Below are 27,070 nucleotides of genomic sequence, written 5' to 3'. Positions count from 1 at the left end.
TCTGGCTCTAGGTGAGTGATCACACCATCGTGATTATCTTGGTTGTGAAGCTCTTTTTTGTACAGTTCTTCTGTGTATTCTTGCCACCTCTTCTTAATATATTCTGCTTCTGTTAGGTCTAAGCTAATATTTCTTCTTCTGTTAAGCTAATATTTACTGACCATTTGTTATGAGCCAGGAAACATTATCTCCTTGAATGATTTTTTTCTAATGATTACAGTACAGTACCTCGCACATAGATAGAAATAAAAGGTGGTTTTAAAAATCAGAAGGCAATTCAGAGTAGAGGTTAAGAAACACGATTTTGGCACTGGGCAGACCTGAGTTCAAGTTCTAATATCTAACTTGGGCAAGTTACTTAATTTTTTCAAGTCTCTTTTTCCTCATCTGTAGAAGAGAATTAAAAATAGTACTTACTTCCTCAACATAAGCAGTGACTTGAAAAATAGTTATTGACAAAATGAAGTTTGAAGTTACCTCCAGAGTTATTATGAGAATTAAAGGAGATAACTTATCTAAAGCCCCTGCCTCACATAGTACCTGAAAAATGACAAGAACACGATGGATTTCTTTGCCTTGTACTATGATTATTTTTCTTCTTGACATCGGCAGCTGTTGGGATCCACCTCACAGGACTCAGTAAGGTGTGGCTTCCAGGAAGGTCTTGCCTCTAAAGGCCAGGTCAGAACAGAACAGAAATCTCCCTGGCCTGACTCAGAGGCTGGTTTCTCTTACTTCCTTGGCATAATTCTTGGGGCAGTCAGTTCTCAGCTGCTCCCCAAACTCCTTTCTCGGAGCTCTGGCTGTGACTGGGTTTGGCAGGGAGCGTCCTCCAGGTAACATGGTCTGGAGCCCAGTGAGCTTCCCATGTCTCTGCCAGCACACCCTTCTTCTTGTCTGCAGCCCAGCCATCAGATCTGTCTCATGAAGCTTGAGTTACTGCCTCTTAATGGAAAACAGCTGCCTGCTCCTCTTAATGTCTACGAACTCCCTGCACATACTCATTCTATTGATTTGGCTAATCATTCTCATTTGTTCTAAGGCAAATTGCACTACTTGTACTTGGAATATAAGGACATCAGGAAGACCACAAACCATTATCGTTTTAACTAATGCATTCATCATTCAATAAAATATTTGTGGTGCACTAAAGGACGGAGTCTCAGCTCTGACACTTACCAGCTGTGTGATCTGAGTCAAATTTCTTAATCTCTCTTATGTCTGTCTCAGTTTCCTCACCTATAAAATGAGGGCAATGTTAATGTCTACTCAAAATGGTTATTAGAACACTTAAATTAGTTAGTATGTGTAAAACGTGTAAATATATGCCCGATGTATACAGGACGGATTGGGGGTAGGAGGAGAAGGGGACGACAGAGGATGAGATGGCTGAATGGCATCACTGACTCGATGGACGTGAGTCTCAGTGAACTCCGGGAGCTGGTGTTGGACATGGAGGCCTGGCGTGCTGTGATTCATGGGGTCGCAAAGAGTCGGACACAACTGTGCGACTGATCTGATCTGATCTGATTATGATGATTATTATTACATTGCTACTTCTAACTCTACTTTGTTCCAACAATGCTACTGGGTGTTGGGGGAACAGCAGTGAACACAAAACACTTTGTCCCTGCCTTGTGAAGTTTATATACTTGTGAGTAGAGGCGAAAAAGAATAAACAGGTAAAACAAAACTCCCCACTGATGTGACTACAAATTGTGATGTGTCCCAAAGAAAACCAACAGGATGCTTTGACAAACACACAGTGGACTGGGGGAAACAACTTAGAGAGGCAGGTATGGTAGATGTTACTGAACTGCTACTATTTAGGCACAACTCCCTGGTAGCTCAGCTGGTTGCAGTTGAGAATCTGCCTGCAATGCAGGAGACCCCAGTTTGATTCTTGGGTCGGGAAGATTCCCTGGAAAAGGAATAGGCTACCCACTCCAGTATTCTTGTCTGGAGAGTCCCATGGACAGAGGAGCCTGGTGGGCTACAGTCCTTAGGGTCGCAAAGAGTCAGACGTGACTGAGTGACTAATACTTTTCACTAGAGAATATATGAAAATGTAGAAAGTACATAGAATAGTTTTGTGTTTTAATAAATAGAGCAATCTGTTGAACTTGTTTCATTGAACGCTTGAATCATTCCTCCACAGTCCATTGGCCAGAACCACCAGGAGGCTCCACCCACATCAAGGCAGTGAAGGAGGGGGAGGTGCTGGGATTACAGCCTTCCCGCATGCCTGGAAAGAGGAGCACTGAAAAGGGTGAGTTCCAGAGGGTTCTATCACAGAGAGTGATTTTTAAAATGTCCTTTAGAAAATAAATTTCCTGAAGGAAAAAAATAAGTCATTTAAAAAAATTAAAGAATGGTGTAGAAGACATAGACTTAAAGCAAAAATGGAGAATGTGGTGTGAGAACGGACTTTGCAGCCTGGAAGTTCTGTCATCCCTGTGCTCCTGTGGAACTGTCAGATTTAGTGATAAGGCTACAGGCATCATCCTGCAGAGATCTTCAAGCCCACTGCAGCTGCCAGGTGCCCCAACCAAGCTTTCCAGAATGTCCAGTCTGGAAGGATGCTGGCCTCATGTCCTTTCCCCACTCTGCTCAGAAACCTCAGTAGCCCAGCACCCTGCCTGTAGCCCTCCTCGTTATTCATTTTAAGACTCACCTCTCCTCCCTAAAATGCCTGGAGACCTTGGCCCCAGATAATGGCCTCTTGCTAGTCACCAACATCCTCCACACGTGCTGACTCCTTCTCACATAGATGCCTGCGGTTCCTGAAAACATGATGGGACCATGCTCTGAGGAGGACCGTGTGGTGTTTGGCAGGGTTCTGTTTCAAGAAGTTTTGGAATGTAGCCAGAATGTGGAACAGCTGCAGGGGAAGGGGAGAGAGAGAAAGTAGAAGGTGGGGGGGTGGGGAGTAGGGGATGGGAAAGGTGGGGTCGAGGTGGTGACAGAATCCCTGCCTCTCTCAATTCTTCATATTTCTTTTCATTCTTCATCTTTTAAAATAAGTGGTCACTTTGGACTGATGTCTGTCAAGCAGCACAAAGAAGGCAGTTTTGCAGGGACTAAAGGTGTGAGGACCAAAGCATTGTTTTTAGCACCCAGCTTCCAATAAATGTTATCCTTTAGTATGATTTAGAATATAACATCATGCTTGATTCTCATAAGACCCTGTGAGCAGAATGTGTCAGGTACTCTCAAGGACATTTTACAGGTACAGAAACTGAAGCTGAGAGAGTTAAAATGACTAGAGTGTGGCCCTTTAGCAAGTCTGTGATGGTAACTAGGCTCAGGAACAAGGTCTGTGGACTTCACATCCTACGCTCTTTAAGCTGATACCCTACCACTAACTATGCTTTGTTGTTGTTTAGTTGCTAAGTTGTTTCCGATTCTTTTGCAATCACATGGACTGTAGCCTGCCAGGCATCCTCTGTCCATGGGATTTCCCAGGCAAGAACACTGAAGTGGGTTGCCATTTCCTCCTCCAGGGGATCTTCCCAACCCAGGGATCGAACCTGTGTCTCCCACATTGCAGGCGGATTCTTTATTGCTGAGCCACCAGGGAAGCCCACCACTCTGCTTACCTTTTAGTCATTGATTGAAAAAGATGCTCATCTGACTTGTTGCTTGTTTTTTCACATACATTAGAGGAAAAGACACTTTAACCTTTTTAGAAAGTTCTGTGGTCCTCACACAGAATATTTGGCCAAATTCCTAACGCAAAATACTCTGAAGTTTTCATTGGCTTGTCCCTTGTGTAAGTATGCTGTGGCTCACCACTAAGGCAATATTATGCAATTGGAAGCAGAATTTAAATTGAAGCTTCTGTCCATCATCCCTGGTATGTGCAGGTGGAGCCCTCCACTGACTTATACCATCACAATTCCTCTTGGTGGCATTATATTTTTAGATAGATTAAAATGCATTTATTTGATCATTTATTTACTTTACTTGGAATTTATTGATATTCTTTGAGTGCCGAGAAACTAATACATTTTAAACCTTTGGATTATGAGTGTTGGAGTATTTTAGAGGGCTTGAAAAATAGCATCCCTCTTCCGTGGCTCAGCTGAGAACTGTCAGGAAGATGCAGATTGAGATGTCAGCATTATTACTGATTGAAGCTGGGTTGGGGGTTCTCCTTAGCTGTGGAGTCAAATGGGTGTGCTGATGTGTCTCACCAGTGCCTGGCAGGACAGGGCCACCAAAGGCTTTCCAGCAGGTACAAAACTGGCCCCAAGCTTCCTGCATGGCATCAGGCACAGATTGATAGCAGTCCCCTTTCTGCTAGAACCTGTCCCAGGAGAAGAGAGGGTGTACCCAGAACCTTGAATCTCTTCTACACTGAGCAGTCAGATAAATCCCCTTTCCTCCTGTAAGGAGGGCTGTGGGAGGAAAGATGGCAGAACTGTTTTCAAGATGAAGTTCTTTTACATGGAAATATGAGTGATAAGGGCTTCCCAGGTGGCAGTAGTGGTAAAGAACCTGCCTGTCAGGGCAGGAGACATAAGAGACGCAGGTTGCATCCCTGAGTCAGGAAGATCCTCTGGAGAGGGGAATGACAGCCCACTCCAGTATTCTTATCTGGAGAATCCCATGGACAGAGGAGCCTGGCAGACTATAGTCCATATAGTTGTGCTGGAAAGAGTTGGACATGACTGAATTGACTTAGCATGCATGCATGCATGGGTGATGAGGAAGATTTCCACCTTAACAGTGAGAAAGGAGTGAAGGAATTTATAACTAGTGCCAGCCAATTCTCTGGGAATTCTTCACAAGTTATGAACTAGGTATCCTATATACATTGAAGAATGTTAGAATCTGTGTAAACCTCTACCTGGATTGTCTTTGTTTCAAAGGAAAAATGATTGAATGCTATGGTGGTGGAATATTGTCCAATCTCTAGTTTGTCATCGTAGGCTAAAGCAGGCTGTGTTTCCTGGAAGCAGACATGGGGATGGAGTTTGGGGTGTGAGATGTTGATACAGGATCGATACGTGTGAAAAGAAAGAGGAGGACGTAGGAGTGGGCAGAGGAAGAAGCCAAAGCAGGCCTGACAGAACCTGAGACAACCGGGTAGGGAACTTGGGAGTGAAAGTTACCCTTCAGTGTCACCCCACAGTGGACCAAAATGCTCCTGCCTCCCTCTGTTGCTGGCTGGGACTCAGACCCCATGACTCTCTGTGACTGAGGCCGACCCTACAGGAGCCATTGATTGGGCTGCAGGCTCTGGGCAGCTTGTGTGCACGTTTGCCATGAGGGCCCTTCATTTCCCAGTCCCTGACTCTGCCTGCTGTCTCATTCTCTGCTGCTGCTGCTGCTAAGTCACTTCAATCGTGTCCGACTCTGTGCGACCCCAGAGACGGCAGCCCACCAGGCTCTCCTGTCCCTGGGATTCTCCAGGCAAAAACACTGGAGTGGGTTGCCATTTCCTTCTCCAATGCATGAAAGTGAAAAGTGAAAGTGAAGGCGCTCAGTCGTGCCCGACTCTCAGCAACCCCATGGACTGCAGCCCACCAGGCTCCTCTGTCCATGGCATTTTCCAGGCAAGAGTACTGGAGTGGGTCGCCATTGCCTTCTCTGCAACTGCCTGCCTTTTTCTTGACACTTTAGTGAAGCCCAGTTGCTTTACTTCCCACCAGCCCTCATGCCTCTGGTTGTCATCTAAAATATCTATTCTGATCTGTCATTCTCACTTCTCATGACTCAGTTTGGGTATCATTTCCTCCAGGAAGGTTTCTCTGACCCCCAGGCTTGGCCGAGCACCACTCTTTCAGTATTCATAGCCTTCTCCTTTGCTGTTGTTCGTCACTCAATCACGTCTGACTCTTTGTGACCTCATGAACTGCAGCATGCCAGGCTTCTCTATCCTTTACTACCTCCTGGAGTTTGCTGAAACTCATATCCATTAAATCAATGATGCCATCCAATGCCTTATCCTCTGTTGCCCCCTCCTCCTGCTGCCCTCAGTCTTACCCAGCATCAGAGTCTTTTCTAGTGAGTCGGCTCTTTGTATCAGGTGGCCAAAGTATTGGAGCTTCAGCTTCAGCATCAGCCTTTCCAATGAATATTCAGGGTTGATTTCCTTTAGGATTGACTGATTTGATCTCCTTGCTGTCCAAGAGACTCTCATGAGTCTTCTCCAGCCCTAGCACTTACCAAATGACATTACATTTGCTGTGGACCGACCTATCTTTTCCAGGTCTAAGTTTGTCTCCAGGATCGTCTTGTTTGCCTTCAGACCAAGAGTGCCCAGAAAGGTCTTGGTACATGGCAGGTGTTCAACAGACATCCGTCCTCTAATCCTCGCTCCCCTCTAGAGAGAGCCACGCCCTCACCCAATGAACACTCATTGAACACTTTTGTGCAGCCATAACAGGGCATCACAGAGCACTGGGCTGAACTTGTTACTGTAACCACCACAGTGCTCAGAATAGAATCTTGTATATTATCGTTTTTTGGGAAACACTGTTTTTTTTTAAATCAGGCCGTATTTTCTCTTGCCAAAATTGCTTCAGCACAGGATCTGGAAGCTGTGAAGGACTTGAGCAAAAATTGCCAGGCACAGGACAAGCAAAGCCTCAGAGCATATTTGAAATAATTTCTTAGGGGATGAAACTGCTAAGGTAAATGCACTTGTTTTTCTTTTGTTTTTATTGGAGCATAACTGCTTTACAATGTTGTGTTGATTTCTGCTGTACAACAAAGTGAATCAGCTATATGTATACATCTATCCCCTCCTTCTTGGACTTCCCTCCCACCTCCACTCCCATCCCACACCTGTAGGTCACCACCGAGCACCAAGCTGAGCTCTCTGTGTTATACAGCAGCTTCCCACTAGCTATCTGGTTTACACACAGTAGTGTATATATGTCAGTCCCAATCTCCCAATTCATCTCACTCCCTTCTCCCCTCTCCATGTCCGCCTGTCCATTCTCTATGTCTGCATCTCATTCCTGCCTTGCAAATAGGATCATCTGTACTATTTTTCTAGATTCCCCATATATGCATTAATATATAATATTTGCTTTTCTCTTTCTGACTTACTTTACTCTGTAAATGCCCTTCTTGATTTGCTTTTATCTATGTCAAGGAGGAGGGCTTCCCTGATGGTTCAGTGGTAAAGAATCCTCCTGCCAGTGCAGGAGATGTGGGTTCCATTCCTGGGTTGGGAAGATTCCCTGGAGGAGGGCATGGCAACCCACTCCTGTATTCTTGCCTGGAGAATCCCATGAACAGAGGAGCCTGGCAGGCTACAGTCCATGGGGTTGGACACGACTGAGTGACTAACATTATGAAGATGAATGAATCCTGGATGATTAGATCTGTAAAGAGTTTCAGGATGATGAGGTGAGGATGCGTGTGAAGTTTGCACAAAGTGGTTGCAATCACACATTCCCCAACAAACAAGAAGAATGAGGAAGCCGAAGAAAGTTTGACTTTGTCCCTCCTCTCAAGACCAGTTCTGTGGAACACTCAGGAAGAGCTGGAGAGGCCACAAGATGCCAGCCCGCTCACCCCAGATTGGCATGGAAGTCTGAAAACAAATGCTTTTCAGTCTGGCTGAGCCTCAAATCCTGTGCAGAGGCAAGATTTGACATGCAGAAACATATCAGGGGCTTCAAACCAGCCAAACGGGAAAAGGAAAGGCCCTTCAATTGTTTCAGGGAGAAGAGGAAGACCAGAGGCAATATTATCTTTCATCAGCCACTCCCCATGAGGGAATGAGCTTTCCAAAGTGTACAGACTACACTTAGCAGGGAAGGGAGGAGCCGCCTCTTTCTTCACTAAAAAAGCCTGATTCTGACCAGATATCAAATCGAGAACTAGGACTACCTGGGGTCCAATCAGAGCCAGTCACTGTGTTGGCCTTGATTATCTCTTCTGTCCTGTGTGAGTGGGTGGGTGGGAGGGGGGACTGTGAGATTTATGCTTCAGAGGTTCACCAGGTTTGTCAGGAGTCCTGGCTTCTGACCTGTGGGCTCTGGGGGCACAGACAGGCTTGTGAGCCAGTTCCTGTCCCCCAGAGGCTAGAGGCCAGAGGCCAGTTGGAGAGACACACACGCAGTGTTAGTGACGGCAGCAGCAACTGCTATGCTACTGAGGGGTTTCTGTGAACTGTTAACCTCATTTCTTCCTCATAATGGCACTAAGAGACGTTACGCCTCACAGCAGCTCTCTGTTACATGCACAAGGAAACAGACTCACAGAGCTTAGTTACCTATTCCAAGTCACCGTGGCAAATAGATGGCAGAAGAAGGACTCAAAGACTCGAGTCTGTGTGACTCATACTCTAAGCCGAGGTTCTCAACTGGGAGTAATTTTGGTCCCTTTCCTCCACTCCCCAGGGGACACTGGCAATGTCTCGAGGCATTTTTTTTGCCACAATGTGAGAGATGGCCACTGGCATCTAGTGGGTAGAGGCCACCAATGCTGTTTTTAAGCATCCCACGGTGCTCAGATCAGCCTGACCCCCACCCCAACAAGGACTTATTGGGCCCAAAATGTTAATAGTGCTGAGGCTGAGAACTGCTGCTCTAGACCATCTCTGTCCACTTCATTAAAACAGGGCTTGCCTGATGGCTCAGATGGTAAAGAATCTGCCTGCAGTGCGGGAGACCTGGGTTGGATCCCTGGGTTGAAAAGATCCCTTGGAGGAGGGCATGGCAACCCACTTCGGTATTCTTGCCTGGAGAATGCCCATGGACAGAAGTGCCTGGCGGACTACATTCCATGGGGTCGCAAAGAGTCAGACACGACTGAGTGACTAAGCACACCACCCTTCTCACCCAGTTATGTTTAGCTTAGTTCCTCAATGTTTCATTTATGGGACTCATCCCGGTGTATTATTTTTACTGCTTGTGATTTCTGTTGCATCTGTCTCCCTCCTGTGGGCTGCTTGAGGGCAAAGACTGCCTTCCTTCTTCAGTCCTCTGTCTCCAACACCTGGCACAGTGCCTGGGACACAGTAGGTGCTCAATAATATTTGTTGAATGAATAAATGAGCAAATAGAGAATTTAACACTATGTACAGGGTCATAACAACAAACTGGAAAACAGTATTATGGTCTCTCTGATTCCAAGTGTGCTCCTTACCCACATGCACAAGACTAAAACAATTAGTGTCACAGGACAGAGGATTGTGCTCTAGGAGCTCTGAGTCCCACAGAGGAGAGAGGACAAGTCAGCGGGTGTCAGTGTCTGATGCCAAATTCAAACTGGGAGATAAATAAGGGGTGGAAGGAGATGGGAAGAGGCTTAGGGCTCAGCTAAGGGCCCTGGCACTTACAGATGGAGAGAGGACTTAGTGGAGAGTTTCCCAGATATTAAAAGAATGGTTTAAAATGACCAGAATCAATCATTCTCCCCTTTAAGCAAAGATGGGTGATACAACATTTCTCTTTTCCCAGGCTTCAGGGACTCTGGTCCTCTTTCAGTCCCCCAAAATAATGGCTGGTGGCACCACAGATGCTTGTTCGCGTCCTAGAATGTCCCTAAAGTCAAGCTCCAGGCTGGCTCCATCTGGCGAATGAAAGCCTGGCAGCAGTTGTCTCCTGCCCCAGGCTTGTGTCTCCTCTGCAGCCTGCCAGCCTGCCAGTGACAGCCTTTTGGGAGCCAGTGTGGGAGCAAACTCCCATGACTCATGGCTGGGGAAGCTGTCAGGGTGAGGGGAGGCAAGGACACACAGGGCAAGGGCAGGCAGACAGGGGAAGGCAGGAGGAAGTGGGGAGTGCAGAGGAAGGAGGAGCCAAGTTAGTGACAGAACAGGGGAGAAGGAAGCAAGAGAGGGATGGAAGGAAATACTACAAGTAATAGTAATGATAGCAAACATTTTGAGTATTGACAGTAGTCTCAAATTGTGTAAAATCCTTACAATGCATAATCACCTTTAATCCTGAAAACAATTCATGGGGTAGTTTTCCTTTATCATGTCCTTTTTATGGATAAAAAACAACAACAAAAAAACCCCCTAAAGATCAGAGACCTTAACCAGTATAAGAACACACAGGTTGTTTTTTGGTGGATTCAGATGGGAAAAAAAGAAGGAAAGAGTTGATATTGTAGATGGTGATGAATAAACTCAAGGTTGTATGGTGTGTGTGAGGGCAGATGGCAGAGTCCTGGAAGCTGGACTCTGGCTCAGAGTCTTAATGAACGTCTGTCTTTAACTGTCCTACTTGTGTAGTAATTTAGGATCAGCTTCAGAAGGTTCTTTGCTTGAATGGGCTTCACTGACAGATCATATTGGAGAGTGCTTGGTGACATGTGAGCCCAAGACAATTCCAATGCCATTGTTAGATATTGATTCTTCCTTCCTAATACAAAGCAATCGGGGTCACAAAAATAATCTGATCTTATGATGCTTGTGGCAAGGAAAACAAAGGAAGTTAAAATAAATACAAATAGCTTTTATATGCTTTAACATCTATGGGTCACTTTCACATCTGTTATCTCTTGTGATATTTTCATTCTGTGGTAGATGTCAGGCTCACATTTCACCAAAGAGGAAATAGGTTCAGAGAGAGGAATTTCAATTACTAAAAATTGGGGATTCAAATTTGGGTCTTCTCCAAATCTCTAGCTCTTTCCTGCATAAAGGAGCTTTCCAACCCAGCTTCCTGAATGTAAATCTTGGGCACCCTATTGAAAGTCATGCTCAGTGTCTCTTAAAAGCAGTTATTTACTTTCTTTTCAAACTAACTTTCCAGAATGAAAAGTTCTGTGAAACAATACCTTAGCCAATTTCTCATGAAAAGAAGACTAATTCTAGGTTATAATTAAAGTCATATTTCTTGTATCAAATGTCCTTTCACTAATTGTTTATAAAAGAGCTCATTTAAAATAAAAAAGTTAGTTCCCCCAAAAGTAATATGTGTCCTTCTAGGAACAAATTAATAGAAGCAAACAGTAGTGTTTTTGGAAATTCCTTGGATAAATAATTTTGTACATACTGTTCCCTTTAGCCCCGCCTTTTCTGGGGCCACACCCTTGTTCCTCTCTTGAATCAACTCAGCCAAAGTCCTCTTATTCTCTCCACTCAGGTTGCCTTTCCTTCCCTCCACTCCACCTCCCACACCCTATGGCTCTTTCTTTCCATGTAATTTCTTAGCCTTGCTATCTACACCCCTTAGAAATGAAAACCCCAGAGGGCTGAGTCCTGATTTTTCTTCACTGTCACTGTGTCCTCAGCGTGCTGCCTGGCTCATAGTAGTTGCACAATAAATATTTGTTGGGTGAATGAATGCATGGGTCACTAGCCATTGGACACAGCCCAACTAGCATTGTTAATGTGAGTTCTCTCTTTCTTTCCTTGTCTCTTCTATTTATATCCCTAATACCAGTCCTGGCACACGAAATGGGAGCTTTGTAAATGTTTGTCAAGTGAATCAAGGAGTGAAAGAAATATTGAAATATTGTTTTATAAAACCTACTTTCAATAGAAACAGAATATATCCATTTTGTGAAATAATATCATATCTCTCCTGTGTCTTGAAAAGAGTGGAGGTTGGAGGTTGAGTGGTGGCATGGCAACTCACTTCAGTATTCTTGCCTGGAGAATCCTACAGACAGAGCAGCCTGGCAGGCTACAGTCCATGGGGTTGCAAAGAGTCAGATATAACTGAAGTCAGTTAGCATGCACGCATGGGTGTGTGAGTGCATGTTTATGGTGCATCTGCATGATCACAGATTCCTAATGCTTCTGGTTGATGGAGACCTTAACAATCAAGTGGCAGTAATGATAATACTGATGTTTAACAGTTACTGGATATTTTAGTCCAGGCTCTGTGCCAAGACTTTTTTTGTATTAACTTACTAAATTCCTATAACCTATGCTGTGGGGTATTTATTATTTCCATTCAACAGCTGAGGAAACTGAGGTACAAACAGCTACATCAACAGGACTCTCTGAAGCCTTCTGGATATATACGTGGGTGCTTCTAGGCTTCTCTGGGAATGAGGGAAGGTGCAAGACCATGTGAAGGCAAGGAAGGTCATCAAGGAAGAGCCTGCCCTCCCCTCCTGTATCCAGAGCTGTTGTTCTGTTAAATGTTTTACATATCAGGCTTCTGCAAAAATATTTCTTAGAGAAACAAGGTTTTATATAGCTAGGAAAAAAAGATAGATATTTTAGTTTTACAGATAGGATACGAAGATTTTAGGGGCGTTAAATCCCTTGGCAGTTATCATCAGTGGCTAAGCCAGGTCTAAAAATCTCAACTCCAAACAGTCCAGAATCTAATTCCTAAACCAAGTTACTTGGGTGCCCGGGTGTTTCCATTAGTTCAGTTCAGTCGCTCAGTTGCATCTGATTCTTTGTGACCCCATGAACCACAGCACGCCAGGCCTCCCTGTCCATCACCAACTCCCGGAATTTACCCAAACTCATGTCCATTGAGTCAGTGATGTCATCCAGCCATCTCATCCTCTGTCGTCCCCTTCTCCTCCTGCCCCCATTCCCCCCTAGCATCAGGGTCTTTTCCAATGAGTCAACTCTTCGCATGAGGTGGCCAAAGTATTGAGTTTCAGCTTCAGCATCAGTCCTTCCAAAGAACACCCAGGACTGATCTTTAGGATGGACTGGTTGGATCTCCTTGCAGTCCAAGGGACTCTCAAGAGTCTTCTCCAACACCACAGTTCAAAAGCATCAATTCTTCGGCACTCAGCTTTCTTCACAGTCGAACTCTCACATCCATACATGACTACTGGAAAAACCATAGCCTTGACTAGACGGACCTTTGTTGGCAAAGTAATGTCTCTGCTTTTGAATATGCTGTCTAGGTTGGTGATAACTTTCCTTCCAAGGAGTAAGCGTCTTTTAATTTCATGGCTGCAATCACCATCTGTAGTGATTTTGGAGCCCCCCAAAATAAAGTCTGACACTGTTTCCACTGTTTCCCCATCTATATGTCATGAAGTGATGGGACCAGATGCCATGATCTTCGTTTTCTGAATGTTGAGCTTTAAGCCAACTTTTTCAGTCTCCTCTTTCACTTTCATCAAGAGGCTTTTTAGTTCCTCTTCACTTTCTGCCATAAGGGTGGTGTCATCTGCATATCTGAGGTTATTGATATTTCTTCCAGCAATCTTGATTCCAGGTTGTGCTTCTTCCAGCCCAGCGTTTCCATAATGGCTCTTAAATTTGGTATAACTTATTGACCACGACTTCTTTGTCCAAACTTTCCAGATGTATGTTCTGAGGAATACTAAATAAAATAAGGTCAGTTACAGGTAAATTTAGAAGTATTTGTCTTGCAGAGTTGTTAGAGGAAAACAGGAAGGACGAGGCAAAGCTAGACAAGGCAGGAAGTAGAAAGAGTACTCAGGACATTTAGAGAAGACCAGTGTGTGTGTGTGTGTGTGTGTGTGTGTGTGTGTGTGTGTGTATAGGTGTCTGTGGGTGGATGGGGTACTGTGTATACCAAAGTAGGCAGGCTTTTGACCCTGGAATAAAAATGGCAACAAAAATAACAATAGCAATAATGCTATTTTTTGAATGGCTCACATGTGACATGTTCACAAGCTCAATGCTTTACATGCAGCATCATTTTTAATATTGAGGTCAATCAGCTCTTCTCACTGAAGAGGAAACAGAACCTTCTAGAGCTGGTAAGTGGCAGAGAGGAAACCAGCGTCTGTCTGGCATCAAAGTACATGCTCTAAATCCTTCAGCTACACTGTGACTTCAGAGTCCCCAGAATCACTGGGACTCAGGCATTTCTGTACCCACTGGCAGCTCTTGGGGCTGAGTCTGCCTCAGAGCAAGGGCCTGTGACCTCGACTCAGGGACACCACAAGAAGCTTGAATTAGATCTTCCTTTACAGCAAGCTAAGCCAGTCCAGGGTGATTCAACCACCTGCTGCTTGGGTGCCTGAGATTCTTTGACCTGGGGACCAAGCCTTCCATTCCCCAGTTAGAGATAAAATACTGAGATTCTTGGTGGCTGCCTTTTAGTCAATGAACAAGTCAGAAAAAAATGGTCAAAAGTAATCCCTGAATTTTTATACCCTTTTAAGATTTTCAAAGCATTTCCCCTCTGTGTATTTTAAAGGTGGTTAGAACCTTATGTCAACTCCTATTTGACAGATCAGATCAGAATGAAGGAAAAATTTATGGAGAGTTACACACATCTCAGAAGTGGTTGACCAAGAACTCAATCCCTTGTCTTTTCAGGTCACTTCCTCTTTGCCAGGAACTAGAATGGTGAAGGTCCTAGAAGGAGTGAGAATTCTTAAGGTCAGGAGAGAAGCTCTGCTGAGGGGCCCAGTGTGGAAAAAACCCGGTAAGTGACTCTTCAGAGGGTACAGCGCTGGCTGGCCCTGCTTCCCTTTAGCTGGGTGGGGGCCCAGAAGAGCTGTGCCCGGAGGTATTTTTGTCTTGTTGCTTCAGCTCAGAAAGCTCCACTTGGAATGATTTATGATGATTTCTTGGGTTTGTTTTGTAAACACAGCCCATACCACAGGAGGGAATTACATTCCCAGGGTCTTCCTTCACAAGTGATATTGCTCTAAAATTATTTTGCTTTGGGCTGATGTTCTCAAGTTGTTGAATCTAGAACATAAAGATGGTGAGAAGCCTCAGAGGTTATCTAGCCCATCTGTCTCACTTTATTTTTGGCAAAACAGGCCTAGAGATGGGGAGGGAGTTTCCTGAAGCATACAGCCAGCTACAGACAAAAGCTGGGCTAGAACATCTGACTACCTTCAGATGTTTCTTCCATGATTACTGTTGCTCTGGGGGGAGAAATGTGAGCACAACAGATACAGTCTACTGCTTCATGGAACTCAGACTTTATAGGGGATATTGACTAAACAGGTCATTAAAAACCACTTTCGTATATCACTTCACACTTGTCAGAATGGCTGTTATTAAAAAGACAAGAAATAAATGTTGGAGAGGGTATGGAGAAAAGGGAATCCTTGTGCATTGTTGGTAGGAATGTAAATTGGTATAACCACTATGGAAAACAGTATGGAGGTTCCTCAAAAAATTTAAAACATAACCACCATGTGACTTAGAAATTTTATTTCTGGGTATTATCTGAATATGCAGAAACTAGAAAAGATATGTGCACTCAGTGTTCATTGTAACATTATCTACAATAGGCAAGATATGGAAGCAACCTAAGTGTCCATCAATAGATGAATGGAGCTCTCTGGAGCTCCCTGAGAGCTACGGAAACAGCCCCACAACAGCCTCCGCATGCCAAGCAGGGCCATCAGAATCTAGAATTTTCCACCTCTGATTTCCAGTTTAGAAAAACCTGGACATGATGGATCTAGAAAGCAACACTCTCTTACACAGGTCTCAAAGCTTCCTCTCACAGAGAGTTTTATAGTTCAAAAGCTAATTTCAATGCTCTTTCCTTTTCCTGTCTCTCTGTTGTTCTGCTTCTCCATCTTTCTTTCATTTTTTGTCTTAGGAGGGTATTAGGTGGTTAAAAGCAATAGGCTTTAGAAATCAGCAGGTCTGGGTTTGAATTGTGGCTTTTCCACTTGCTGGGTGAGTCACTTTGGGTACATTTCTTAACCTCTTGGATTCTGAGTTTCCTCATTAGCCAAATGGGTATATTACTTTTTTAAAATGGAGTTGCAAGTTTGAATCAGGTAATATGCATAATATACATAAGAACTCAGCACATGGTAGGTGCATAATAACCTGCCATTGCTAGGCATTTGTTCGGTGTTTATCTGGTAGTTACTGGGCGCCAGGCCCTGGGCTAGGCACCAGGATCATAATGCTGATTCCTAAAATGCCCCTTTTAAGTGTCAGGCAGGGATCAGTGTTCCCAAAGCCCAGTGGCAGCACATGAAGAAAATGAAACCCCTAGGCAGGATCTAGAAAATGGCCCCAGATCTAGAAATGGATCTAGCTGCTGTCTGAATGACGCTATCAAGGACGTAGGCTCTCACTTTTTAACCATATTTCCCCTTTGCAGTTTCCTTGTTCCATTTTGTTCAAATTAAAAATCACATTGTGTCTACTACCATGTGGCAGGCCCTGAGCTAGGTCCTGCAAAGGACCCCAAGGTGAGTAAGCTGTGGTCTCAGTCAGTCTGATAGTGCCCACAGGATGGCAACTGGGATGGTCATGGCACTAGAATTGCCCCGTGAGGAATATCTGCAGGGACCAGTCTCTTTAGCTTGATGGTGAAGGACTCAGTGAGCCTTCTAATTTCTGAAGGCTATCATAGGAAAGGGGGGTGGGTCACATATTATTTTGGAGTCCCTCAGAGGCAGAACCAGGGCCCATGGCAGAAATCACCATAAGACGTATTTTGTCTCATTAAAAGGAATGGATCTTTCTAATATCTTTGGGTGTCTAGCAATTGGAAACGGCTCTCTGGTAATCAGAGCAAGCTCCATCTCTAGGAATGCTCAGCATAAATACACACCAGGTTGTTGTAAAGGGAATGCCTGATTCGGGGGGGAGCTTTGATAGGGTGACCTCTAAGCTTCCTAGTAGCTCTTCTCGATGCAAGGATTCTGTTTCCATTGTCTAACTCACACTACCTTCCCTTGGATGCCTGCCAGCTTCCTCCCTCTGGGGCTCACCCTGCAGTTTACCTCACTCCTTCCTGAACCTAGCTCCGGAACTTTGCCATGGCAACTTAACAACCCGGGTCCAACGTGTCAGGCCACTGGGGCATATGTGAAATAGATTTCAGTCTGTGTTTTGGCTGGAAATTTTAGTTTTGTTATCATATCAGCCCCTTTTAGAAATCTTCCCCCTTTAGGTATTTGGGTTTTCTTTCCTAGATTTATATTTTACACACATTTCATATAGAAAGATACACCAGCATCTGTTACTACATTTTTAAGCTTGATATTTTGGAAAAATCAACATCATAGTCACTCTGGAGTCAAGATGTTGAGTTCAAATCTTATCTCTATTACTTGCTATCAGTGTTGTCCTGGCCAAGCTTTTTAATCTCTGTAAGAGATTAATATCTTAATATCTGTAAAACAAGGTAATAATGACATATAGCTCATAGGAATGTTGTAAGTCTAAATATATAATAACATGCAAAGAACTTGGAACAACGCTGGTACATTGTTTTCAATAAATGTTAATGGTAAATAAATAATCATTCAATAATAATGTCATCCATATACTTCATTTATTATTTATGTATTATTTTTAGAACTATTTGCTGTGCATTCCGTAAGTCAGAATAATATCAGCTTTGAAAGGGTTCTAGAAGTTATCAAATTCAACCCACCTTTTTACTGCTAAGGAAATTGAGCCTCAGAGGAGTGCAGCTATTTGCTCATCTAAGGCAGAGGCAGGAGGAGGGTGCAGGGGCCTTCGCTCTTGTCGGACGTTCTTTCACATATCCCTATCCCCTAATGAGAATTAATTAAAGGTTACCATATTTTCCTCATAGGTTGCTTTAAGAAAATAACACGTCACAAGCATGTAGCTAACTAAATAGATACTGAAACGCTTCCAAGGAAATTTATAGTTTGAAGAACTGGAAACAGGAAAATGATATTTATATACTACTCTCGGTCTCCCTGTTTGGGAGGACCTTGGATCCCAGCTCCCAGGGATCCAGCAGCCCGGCATCCTCCCTCCAACCGCCCATGCCTCTTGAGGAGCAAGTGTTATCCTCGAGATAACCTTGCATAAATGCCTCTTTGCAACAGCCCTTCTAGTTTCTTCTTGGAATACCAGTTCCAGGGCTGGTGCTTTCAGCCTGTGTGGTTTAAATTATTTATGGATGTGCTGCCAAACTTTTGAATGTGTGTAAAATTTATTTTTGCTTCAGCTGCACATCACACTGTTGCAAGGGTGCCTGCTGAGCTAAGTAGATGGAGGGATGTGCCGCAGAGCCAGGTCAACTGGCTGTAAAGAGGTGTTGTGTAAAGCTGAGGCACTCCAAGGAAGACTTGCGAAGACTTTACTGGGGTAGGTGGCAACTTGGTTTTGGAGTTCATGAGAAAGCATGATTAGGGCAAAGCAAAGTTCAAGTCAGTCTTCAACTCAGGACTGAGGGGCACTGAGTGAACCACACAGTTCTGATGGTCCCGTGGAGAGACCTTAAACATCGGACCTGCCCCTGCCCGTTGCCTGCTTTACTGATTTCAAGTGTGCTGCCCCAAATTCCAGAATTTGAAAGTGTACTATGAATAAAACATCTGAAAACCATTGTCCTAAGTCTAATATGGAACAAAGTGTCCCCTGGTGACATAATTTTGTGCAATACTGGGTTGAACAAAATTCAACCTGATTCCTTACTACAGGATTTCTCAGTGACTTTGAGGTGCTAATGTATGTGATGACTCCCGCAGAGCAGGGGTAGAATGCAGCATTTATTCATCTTTTTTGGTCACAGAACCATGTTTTTCTTTCAAAAACATATGTGGGGACTAGTATTTTGAGGAAACACTTTGGCAGATACTGTTTCAAAGGATTTCTCCTTTCTTTTGTTTGAGAGTGTTCTGAAGGCTGTCATATGAAGGCTTAATTCAAAGTCTGAGCCTTGGTAATGGCTCAGTGGGTAAAGAATCCTCCTGCAATGCAGGAGGCACAGGGTACCGGGGTTAGATCCCTGGGTGAAGAAGTTTTGGTCCCTGGAGAAGGGAATGGCTAAGCACTCCAATATTCTTACCTGGGAAATCCCACGAACAGAAGAGCCTGGTGGACTATAGTCCATGGCGTAGCAGAGTCTGACATGATTGAGCACACAGACGGAGTCCCTGACACACAACTCAGCAACCCACCTGGACGCCTAACTTTACTTAAGGTACTTTTTAAACACATCTGAGAAGGTTTGAAGGACTGCTTACTCTCCTTGGAGGGAGATGGGGTCACTTCTTAATGCAAAAACGAAAGATGGTAACTTGTATACTCTACCTTAGGGTTAGAGCATCTTTGGAGGATCTGGCCTCCTTAGTCAGATATTCCTGTAAATTACTTTTGCTTACAAGGCTGCTTCCATGATGTGGCTCCCAGGCTGCCCCTGCTCAGGACACACTGTGTTGGAACTGCTTTCTCTCCATCTTGCTATACCCTGTAGAAAGCCTTCATGTTTTGGCCTGAATGCTACAGGCTGGAGCTAATCCTTTGGCCAGCATGTCATTAGCCTGCTCAAGTTAATAGCTTGGAATGTCTTTCCAATTTTTTGGACTCATTTTTTTCTCACCAATAAAGACAACAAGCACACACAAAGGGAAGCTGAATCTACCTCAGGGTAGATGCCACGCTTTGGCAATGCCACAGTGAATACAATAGGGTTTTTTGAATAGATGCATGATAATAAATTAAAAATACAGCATGCTACCTTCAAGAAGTGCTGTAGAGACCAAGAGGAGGAAGTGATCACTTCTGTCTGGATGATCTTTAAGGTTCCTCCAAGCTCTTAAAGTATTCTTAGATACCATACCTCTGCTGCAGTTGGCCCAGAGCCTTCTGATCCTCAACACAGCAGAGAAGGTGGAGGAACTCTGTCACTGAGTGCTAGATGACTGTTAGCTGATCTCCTCTGGACTAAACCTCACCTGGCACAGACCCCGACTCAGCCCAGGCTGGCAGGATCATCCTGTCCCACTCCCCCAAGCAGGGGTGTGTGCCCGTCCTGAACCCAGTCTACCTTAGACATTTGGGCTGGAGAGGAGCAGAAACTGTGTGCATCTCATTCAGTCTCTGGAACAGCCTCCTAGTTTGAGAGGGGAGGATGGATTCTCACATGGAACAGCCCAAAGAAAACATCTAAAATTCTTCACCCAAGACCCCAAACCCTCTTGGTTCAGTTGCAGGGCATCCATTTATCACCAACCCCTTTTTACTTCCTTCTGAGACCTGGAGACTCACATTCTTCCCTGTTCCTATTTTTTTTTTTCTCCTACTATTTTTCCTCTTTCTTCTGTCCTTCCATATTTCCAAGTACCATGAGCCAAGGGTGATTTCAGCAATAGTGAAATTGTCAATGCTAATGAGTTGCTGGTTATAGTTTCAAGTAGAAAAATGAGGACACACGTCTGCTAATCCCCAGGTGACCCAGGGTGTGAGGAAAGACTTTGGCTCTGAGCACCTTCAGGTACTTCTAGTGTACTCTAGAGAGCTTGTCCCAGTCTCCTTTCCTTAACAACAACAAAAAAAGTTTTATTCCACTGGGGACAAAATACCTGGAAGCAGCATTGTTAGTAGTTGTAGTCACAGGCCACCCACCCTCTGCCCTTCCTCATTATATCCCCAGGGGCACTACAGCAAACAAAGAGTTGTGTCTGGAGAAAGCCAAGGGTGGGCTGGCACAAGGAAGCCTGGAAACCTGGAATGGGGAGTCCAGGAATGGGAAGGCCTTAGCTGGGAGTAATAAGGAGGTGCTTCATCCCATCCCCTCTGAGTCGTCAGAAATCATGTCCACTAATCTCAAGAGCTGACTCATTGGCAAAGACTCTGATGCTGGGAAAGATAGAAGGCAGGAGGAGAAGGGGATGACAGAGCATGAGATGGTTTGTTGGCATCACCAACTCAATGGACATGAGTTTAAACAAACTCTGGAAGATGGTTAAAGACAGGGAAGCCTGGCTTGCTGCAGCCCATGGAGTCAAAAAGAGTTTGACACAGCTGAGCTACTGAACAGCAATCTATCTCATCAAGCCTCTAACCTGAGGTCACCATCTCACCACTTCACCTACCTAATCAGGAAACCACCTCCCACCCGCCCTACTGATAAGCCTGAGACTACCCTCCATTTTCTTGGAACTCAGGATTGTCAACCACCATCTCGCTCCCTCCTTTCCTCCCTCCATCCTTCCTTCCTTTCTTCCCCACTAAATGTATTCCTGTCACCTGTTTTGTCTTATTCTTCCCTGGTCCCACCCTGGACCTTCCTTCAAGACTTCTGCAGCACCCCTACTTTCTGCTGTTCTCTGGCTCCTTGTCCTCTGTTTGACATGTGGGCAAAGAAGAGCTACCACTGCTGATTCCACTTTTCACTGCACTCCTTTGTCAATCTGTACCACTACTCTGCCACTGAACCTGCTTTTTGATGGGTAACAAATGACCTCTGAATAAATCCTTTAAAAAAAAAATCTATTCAACTCTTTCAAAGTATTAAAATTTAAATTAAAATATTTATTATAAAAATACCCCCAATAATACTCATTTTATAAAGAATTAAAATATTGAAGAAGTATGTAGAGTAGAAAATGAAACATCACCTTGGGAATTCCCTTGTGGTCCAGGGGACCTGTTAGCACTATGTGGCTAAGCCAACACTCCCTGACCCCCAACTCTAAGCCATTCCCCAGAAGCAACCATTATAAAATAGTTTGGTAAACCTTCCACTATGCTGTTACTTACAAATATGGGATTATTTTAGTACCCTTCTACAATTGGTATTTTTATTTAATGCTATGCTGCAGATGTCTTTCCATGTAAGTATATCAGTTCAGTTTAGTTGCTCAGTTGTGTCCGACTCTTTGTGACCCCATGAACTGCAGCACACCAGGCCTCCCTGTCCAAAACCAACTCCCGGAGTTCACCCAAACCCATGTCCATCGAGTCGGTGATGCCATCCAGCCATCTGATTCTCTGTCGTCCCTTCTCCTCCTGCTCCCAATCCCTCCCAGCATCAGAGTCTTTTCCAATGAGTCAACTCTTCGCATGAGGTGGCCAAAGTACTGGAGTTTCAGCTTTAGCATCATTCCTTCCAAAGAACACCCAGGACTGATCTCCTTTAGAATGGACTGGTTGGATTTCCTTGCAGTCCAAGGGACTCTCAAGAGTCTTCTCCAACACCACATCTCAAAAGCATCAATTCTTCGGCACTCAGCTTTCTTCACAGTCCAACTCTCATCCATACATGACTACTGGAAAAACCACAGCCTTGACTAGACGGACCTTGTTGGCAAAGTAATGTCTTTGCTTTTGAATATGCTATCTAGGTTGGTCATAACTTTCCTTCCAAGGAGTAAGCGTCTTTTAATTTCATGGCTGGACTCACCATCTGCAGTGATTTTGGAGCCCCCCAAAATAAAGTCTGACACTGTTTCTACTGTTTCCCCATCTATTTCCCATGAAGTGGTGGGACCAGATGCCATGATCTTCATTTTCTGAATGTTGAGCTTTAAGCCAACTTTTTCAGTCTCCTCTTTCACTTTCATCAAGAGGCTTTTGAGTTCCTCTTCACTTTCTGCCATAAGGGTGGTGTCATCTGCATATCTGAGGTTATTGATATTTCTCCCGGCAGTCTTGATTCCAGCTTGTGCTTCTTCCAGCCCAGCGTTTCTCATGATGTACTCTGCATGTAAGTTAAAGAAGCGGGGTGACAATATACAGCCTTGACATACTCCTTTTCCTATTTGGAACCAGTCTGTTGTTCCATGTCCAGTTCTAACTGTTGCTTCCTGACCTGCATATAGGTTTCTCAAGAGGCAGTATATACAGACATATATAATTTTTAAAATGTCCAAACAGTGTTCCATTTCATAACTATATCACACTTCATTTATCCAATCTTCTTGTGATAAATACTGAGGTTTAGAAATACCATTTATTTATTTGTTCATTCATTCATCTATTCACCAGTCTTCTTTGATGGCTGTTTCAATTTATTTATTTGTTTACTTATATATTTGTGTATATTTGTGTGTTCACTCATCCATAATCCCATTACAAAAAATTCCTTGTACCTGTGTCTTTGCACACTTGTGCCCAGAGTACTGGACATTGCTAATTGCTTTCCTTTTTGTCCTAGTAAACCACTCTTTCCCCATAGCACACAATGCATATTTACCCCTTTTTGCTTCTTTCCAAAGTCTCTTCTCCTGAAATGACCACTTTCAACTAAGTCTTCTTACCCCAGGCTTGTGTAGAATCATACCTGACTCCCTAGACTAGTCCTCCCTAATGGCTTCCATTTATATAGCATTTACTATGTGTTAGGTCATGTGCTGCAGCAGACGTTGTATCATTTCATCGTGTAACAGTGGGATGAGGCATGAATTATACTACTGTCAGCATTTAAAGGTGATTAAAAACTGAAGCTTAGAAAGTTACGGAACTTGTCCAGGTCATTCAACTCATTACATGGAGGAGCCAGGATTCAATCTCATGCTTCTCCTGCTGTGTATCATGAATTCACATAAAGCACTACATTCACTACATCTTTGGCTCTGCTATTCATAGGACCTCACACATGCACTGACTACAGCACTTGCCAGATTGAATGGTGGCAACTTACTCACAGGTTTGCTTCTCTTCACTAGACTGGGAACTCCCCGAAGGCAGGCCCGTTGTCTCTTCTTTCAGCATTTCCCATATTGAGTACAGAACCTGGTTTTATCTAAGGTGCTGATATGGATTTGAATGAATGAACCTAGGTTTGCTGAATGAGGAATTCCAACAGTTCCTGAACCAGGTCAAGAGTCACACTTCAGCACTCAATAGCACATGCTGAACTTGAAGTTTATTTTCTGCTAATTAATGAAAATAAAATACCCTACTCCCAGGGCCCTAATTAACTAAATTACAAAAAGCTCTGTAGATTGGCAGGTGGTAGAACATAATGATTTAAGACACAGGCTCTGAAATGAGATGACCTGTGTTCTGATCCCAGCTCTGCCATGTATTAGACAAGTTATTCAACTTCCATAATCCTAAGTTACCCAACCAGTAAAAAGGATATGATGACAGTTATTTAGAGCTAGATGAAGAAGTTGATAGGAAACACTGTATGTTAGTGCCTGGCATAGAGAAGGCACTCAGTAAGTGTTAGTTGTGATGTTGTTATAAGGACCAGTATTAACCCCTGTCAGTCTTTGCTCAAAGTGAAATAGATGAAGCAGTCATTTCTCTTACCACTCTCCAAAGTAAATTTATTATTTTTTTACTTCCAATCTATAAAAATTCTCTTTCTGGCTCTTACTTATAAAACAAACATTTATTGAGTGCCTTCTGTTTACCAGACTCCTCTCTGATTGGTCCTTCAATTATCAGGGAGAATCCGCAGTCTGCAGAGAGACGATAAGCCTTGCTTGGGATAGCAGCCCCGAGGAGGATAAAGTTTTCCTGCTTTTTACTCCTGAGAACATTACTTGATTCTCTGGAAAACACACCTTTTTCTTTTCAAATTTCATGGATTTGTTTTAAAGTATTTTCTCATCAAAGTCTGAAGGTATTATACAGTGATACATGAAGGAACAGATAGTTTTTAAGGTCTGATTCATAGAGGTACCTATGCTGTCTTTGTTCTCTTAGGCAAAAAGCTTTCAGAAGGTCTCAAAGATGAGTTTAGGAATCAACATTTGTTTTCTGAGTCTGTGCATATTCTTACCTGTGAGTTAGTATTTGTTTTTCAGAGGGATTGTTGTTACTTTGCTTGGGCTTAACTGGGTCTTTCCAAGTACTATATTTGAGAATGACCCCACCCCCGGCAACCAAAACCAAACAAACCTGAAAGAAAATCCCCAGCCCTAAACTCAAATCCCCAAAAAATGAATGACTCTGGACAAGCAAGCTTTCTAGATCTAATGGATTATTCAGTTCTAGAACTATATATTCCCAGAGAACCGTGCCTACTGTTTTAATTGAATTACCTCAAAAGGAGGAAATATTTCTTAGGAATGTGGCTTAGCTTTGAAACTAGGGATTATCTTTCCTTGCATGTAAAGTACATATCTCTTACTACAAATGAAGGGGGTCCCTTTTCCAAGTGATACTTGTTTAGGAAATCCAGCTTTAGGGATGAAAGAAGACGTGAAAAGGGAAAAGTTTCCTTTTCTTTGGTCTGAAGGAGGCATGACTTCATGTTATGCAAATTCCTGGCTGCTTACTCTGGAATACATGTGCAGTAAGAATCAGGCCTCCCTGGACTGCCAAGTGCTCCTAGAAGCTCCTAGGGCTGGGTGCTTCTTTTTGCTCCTTGCTTCCCTGGAACCCTGGCTTCTTGGTAAGATACTCTGTTATCTGAACTGCTCAGGCCACCACTCAGGAAGGAAACTGTGGGCCAAACAACCAAAACACTCACCTTGAGCCCAAAGTGTGACCCTTTTCCCTGAGCCTCAGTTCCCTCAGCTGAGAGGTAAGGAGTTTCCTCTGAGTGTTCCTGAACTCTAATATTCTGGGATTTCAGAATCTTTTCCCCTGCCAGGCCAGTGACCTAGTTGTGAAGGACAGTGAGAACGAAGCTGTTTGGAATTCATGGGTGGGGTGGGTGGGGTACCTCCTAATAAACTTGACAAAGGATTGGAGCAACCTGTTTCCCCAAGACTCCAGTGAGGGCTGAATGAGGTGTGTCCCTGCTTTGGCATCGCTGCAGAGACATTTGGAATGCACTTATCAGGGCACATCAGGCTCATAAACGTGACACTTCACCATCTGAAATACTGAAAAGGTAAAATTGCACACGATGTGGAGCCCAGGTGATCTGAGGATCGAATCAGTATTTCAGCTCAATTTCTCTTCAGAGCCCCTGTCTGAGAGAACACCTCCTCTGCCATCTCAAAAGGCTTTTTAATACTGTTTACCACTGAGTGATTTTGTCCTGAGGAGGAACTGTGGGAGGGCCCATGGGGATTTCAAAAGCTTAGTGCTGGACTGATTCTGTGCCTTAATGATTTTGAAAGCCTGTGTATTTAGGGAGGTCGTGGCAGGGAGTCTGGGGCAAGAAGCTTGGACTTCAGTCATGGTTTTGCCACAGCATGGCTGTGCAGTCTCGAGCAAGCTGCTTCATCTTTCTGGGCCTCCATGTTCTCACCAAACAGCATCTCTCTCTGGTCCCTTCCTGCCCTGGCACACCACAACTCTAACCCCTAAGGCAGAAACAGCCCATCTTGGGTGTAGAATGAGACTAGATCTACCCAACTATTTTTGCTCATCAGCTATGAGTTCATACCTCTGGTATGAAGGTTATACTCCCTTCCCAAACTCCTCATTTTGGAAGGTCTTTGTAATTTATCCAAGGAAACAGGTGAGAGGTATGGATGTTTGAGGCCAGGAAGGGGCTTCAAGGAGAACCACCCAACTCTTTCAAGAGTGCCTCCTACCCTCACTGTCTGGTGGTAGGTGTTTGACAAGTTTGGGCATCAACATTTCATAAAAAGTTAAAAGCCCTGGCTGCAGAGTCAACCAGCTCTTTTTTTCATATCCCAGCCTTGCCAATCATTTCAGTTCATTATTCAGCAAATATTTATCAAGTGCCCATTTTTTGCTAAGCTATTTTGCATACATTCTCACATTTAATCCTCACAGCCCTATGTAGCAGGTACTGATTTTATCCACACTTCAGGAAAATGAAACTCAGAGAGGTGATGTGACATATCCAAGGTCACACAGCTAGTAAGTGGCAAACCTGGGGCTTGAATCCAGGTCCAGAAGCTCCAGAGTGATGGCTCTCAGCCAGGACACTCTGCTGTTTCCCAAACCTTATTTTATTTAATCCTCGTTTAAATCCTCATTTGCTTTACTGCAAAACTTCCACCTCAATGCTTCAGAAAAGCCTCTGTGACTTTGCCAATCCACATAATGGATTAAAGAGCAGATCCACTTATAAAAGGGGATGGAGTAGACAGACATTGGATGGTGCAGTGGGAAAAGCTCTGAAGCATGTTTACCTCCAATAACTTGGCTTCTAGACCTGCCTGGCCCTTACCAGTCATCTGATCTGAGGCATTTCCACAGTCTGAACTTCACCAGCCAAGCTTTCCTCACAAAGATATTGTAAGAATCCATTGAGAGAGTGGCTATGAAAGTGATAGAAATGGACTCATTCTTATTGTGGTCCAACTTCTCTGTTTTTGTTACTCACTGAACTGGACAGCAAATTGCATGTTATCTTCAAGAATCTTGAAACACACTACCCAGTGATCCAAGCCTTGGAGTCCCACGATGAAGCAGTATGAGGCAGCTTTACACCAGGCACTCCTGCCTGACTCATTCAGAAGTACTACCTTCTGGACTATGTGGCATTACGATGGCTGCCATTGTGACTCGTGGTCAGCCCAGAAAGCCTGGAATGTGACATTCCTGAACAGACTCAGGCATGAGAAGAGGGAAGAAGAAAACACATTTGTAAACAAACAGTCTGGGGCTCATTTTCTACGTGCT

The 27,070-nt window shown here is 44.0% G+C and overlaps 1 long non-coding RNA gene across 1 annotated transcript in view; it reads left to right on the top strand.

Annotated features, from left to right (window-relative positions):
• LOC138988653 (uncharacterized) overlaps nt 1-14,298 on the top strand; it is a 64,200-nt gene extending 49,902 nt beyond the window's left edge. The window contains exons 3-4 of the long non-coding RNA XR_011464926.1: nt 2,159-2,269; nt 14,189-14,298. This is a non-coding gene — a long non-coding RNA (uncharacterized lncRNA). The remainder of the gene's footprint in view (nt 1-2,158; nt 2,270-14,188) is intronic.
• Nucleotides 14,299-27,070: the final 12,772 nt, after the last annotated feature.

This window comes from Bos mutus, chromosome 7, assembly GCF_027580195.1.
Source record: "Bos mutus isolate GX-2022 chromosome 7, NWIPB_WYAK_1.1, whole genome shotgun sequence".
NCBI lineage: Eukaryota > Metazoa > Chordata > Mammalia > Artiodactyla > Bovidae > Bos > Bos mutus.
The sequence above is the reverse complement of the archived record's forward strand: the minus strand, read 5'-3'. Positions and strand labels throughout refer to the sequence as shown.